Source organism: Dipodomys ordii, unplaced genomic scaffold, assembly GCF_000151885.1.
Source record: "Dipodomys ordii isolate 6190 unplaced genomic scaffold, Dord_2.0 Scaffold156, whole genome shotgun sequence".
Taxonomy (NCBI): domain Eukaryota; kingdom Metazoa; phylum Chordata; class Mammalia; order Rodentia; family Heteromyidae; genus Dipodomys; species Dipodomys ordii.
The window spans coordinates 2148040-2151272 of NW_012267372.1; positions in this window are offsets into that span (position 1 = coordinate 2148040).

Consider the following 3233-nt stretch of genomic DNA (forward strand, 5'->3'; position numbering starts at 1 on the left):
GCGCTGTGGCTCAAGTGGTAGAGTGCTAGCCTTGAGCTGAAGAGCTGAGGGACAGTGCCCAGGCCCAGAGTTCAAGCCCCACCAAAAAAAAAAAAAAAAAGCGTCTCAGGTTGTGGGGCAGCCAGTGGCTCATGCCTGTAATCCTACTCAGGAAGCTGAAATTTGAGGATCATGGTTCGAAGCCATCCTAAGCTGGAAAGTCTGTGAGACTCTTATTTCCAATAAATTACTCAAAAAAGCCACAAGTGGTGCTCTTATCTATCTTCAATTAACCACCAGAAAATCAGAAGTGGAGCTGTGGCTCAAAGTAGTAGTGTATTAGCCTTGAGCAAAAAACTCAGGGACAGTGTCCAGGTCCTGAGTTCAAGCCCCATGACTGACCAAAAAAATAAAAAATCTGCGGGTCACTTTGTACAACTACTTGATAAGAAAAAGAAAAGGTTTAATGAAAATCTGAGGAGCCAGGCGCCGGTGGCTCACACCTGTAATCCTAGCTTCGGGGGGGTGGGGGGGTGGGGGAGGGTGTCTGTGATCTGCCCAAGCAAGAAAAGTCCATGAGACTCTATCTCCAATTAACCACCAGAAAACGAAGTGGTGCTGTGGCTCAAGTGGTAGAGTGCTTGCCTTGAGCTGAAGGGCTCAGGGACAGTGCCTAGACCCAGAGTTCAAGCCCCACAGCCAACAAAACAAACAAAAAAAAACCCTGAGGATCCAATCTGGGAACCAGTGGCTCACACCTCTAATCCTAGCTATTTAAGAGGTTAAGAACTGAGAATCGAGATTCAAAGGCATTCTGGGAAGGAAAGTCAATGAGACCCTCATCTCCAATTAGCCACCAAAAAGCCAGAAGTCTAACTCCATTTCTATGGTAAAATACTTGAGCACAAACACTCAGGGAAGCACCCAGGCCCTGAGTTCAAGCCCCAGGACTGTAACTAACTAACCGAATAAATGAATTTAAGGATCCAGTTTCTCTTTGGGCTGCTTTCTGCTAGAATCTTTCTGCTTAGACTTTGCAACTTCAATTGGATTAATTAGGTCTCTATCTACCGAAGGTAAACTGAGGCCGGATGAACCAATCTGGAGGTGGTGGTAGCACTGGACTGGATTTAGAGAAGTTAAGTGGCCTATTCTAAGGTCTACAGGCTGGAATGAGTTTGGGCTGGGGCTGAGGGTGGGAGTTAAGGAGATTCTGGGTGTTGCCCAGGTAAGGTGAGGTAGCATAATCAAAGTTGGTGGTCGTCTAGAGTCAGATGTTTAAATCACATAGGTATCAGAAATGCCCCATTGGCCAGCGGGAGGGCTCCCCTTTGCCAGGCCTGTAGGTGTGCTGAGCACTTCCTGGTGCTCGTTGTATGTGAGAGGCATGTAGTCACGTGTGCTGAGGACTGCACGTGAGTGTCTCAGTGTCTCCTCCCCATCACGAGCATGGGGGTGGTGGTGAATCACAGGCTCAGCCTTCAGCACCAACTGTCATGTTCCTTCCCCCCAAATTTCACCCCCCCACCACCATCCAGCCGTGCACTATCCACCCCCAGTCCAAGGATCTATGTCGCCCGATTCTCAGTTCCATCTCCATACACACCCTCTGCCCTGTTTATCCTACAGGGTCCCTCTAAGAGATATTCTCTAAGAGAACATTTCCTGGGAGGAAGGGAATCTCCCAGCCAGCCCTCTGTCCTCTAGCTCCTTGCCGTTGTGTTGTCTCCTTTCCCAATGCCCCCTCCTTCTTTGGGTCCTTAAGGGGTTTCTCTATCGATGATGGAGCTTTCCCATACTTGCTTTCCCTCTTCCTCCTTTATGGGTGGGGGGGGGGCTACTTCTATTTCCTTGGACAGTGCAGGCGTCTTGTGTCTATGGGTGGGACACATCCTTCTCTGTGTGAGTGTCCCCTGTCTGTGACAGGGTCCCTTGTGGCTGTGACCTCCTCCAGCTCTTTTCCTACTTGCCCTTTCTGTGGCTGGCTCCCCATGACTAGCTTGGCCAACCTCATCTTGGAGGTCCTGTCCCCACTTGGGGGAGGGGCTCTGTTGTCCGTGAGCTGGTCCTAGTATCCAAGCTAAAAAGGTTACCTGTCCCTTTTCTCCCTGTCCTTGTGGACTTTGCATGCTTTGGTGGATGGCTATCTCTGGGTTTCTCTGCATTTTTTTTTTTAAATCTTCATCTCTGTAGCCTTCTCTCCCCATGCCCATGGCCTTCTTTCCCCAGGTCTCCATGCTGCTGCCTCTCATCTCTATGGTCTCCTGTGTCCTGTGCCGCCTGGGCAGGGCGGTGGCATGGTGTGGTACAGGACGTGGCTAGCTCCTTCTCATCAGCATTCTCCTTGCAGGCCCCCCCCAACCCCAGCCCCAACCAATTTGGTCTCCCCCTCCACATTGACTCCCCTCCTTCTTTGCTTTCTGCCTGCCTCCCTTCCTCCCTCCCTCCTGCCCGCCCTCCTCCCTGCCTCTCTCCTTCCATCTCTCCCCCGCCCCCTGCGCTCCAGGACCCAGCGCGGGCGGCGGGCGGGCAGGCAGGCAGGCAGGCAGGCAGGCGGCAGCGGCTGCCTAGGAGGGGAGAGAGGGAGAGAGAGAAAGAGAGAGAGGGAGAGAGAGAGAGAAAGAGAGAGAGGGAGAGGGAGAGAGAGAGAGGGAGATAGAGAGGTGGCGGCAGCGGTGGTGGCGGCCAGCAGCAGGGAGGCAGGCCCAGCTGGGGACTGGGAACCGCCGGCGGCCGGACTGCTGCTCCTCGCAGGGGACCAGGAGTCTGTGGCCAGGCTCTCCCCCTGAGGCCCTGCGTGGCCCCCCCCCCCAACCCACCCTCCTCCTCCGCCTTCCTCTTCCACCTGCTCCTCTCCAGCCTCTTCTCCCTCCTCCCCATCTCTCCACCTCATCTGCCCTCTTCTCTCAGCCTCTCCCTCTCCCGGGCTGCCAGCACCCCAACCCCTCCATTGCTTGAACTCATAGAGACCCCAGCATGGTTTTTCTGTGGGGGTTGAGGGCTTGAGGATTCCAGGCCCTAGGCTCAGCCAGGGCAGGGCCAAGGCTCTGGGGGGGGGAGGGGGGAAGGGGGTAGCCCCCTCCCCCCCAACAGTCCCTCCCCTCCCCCACTCCTCCCGATGGCCAGCTTCCTTTTCTCCACCCAGTCCGCACCCCCTGTGGCCCCCCCAGGCCGGCCAGGCTAGGGGAGGGGGTGGGGGGCCCTTTCCTGGGCCGGCTTCCCCCTCCCCCGGCTTCGCCTGTGCCCCCCTCCCT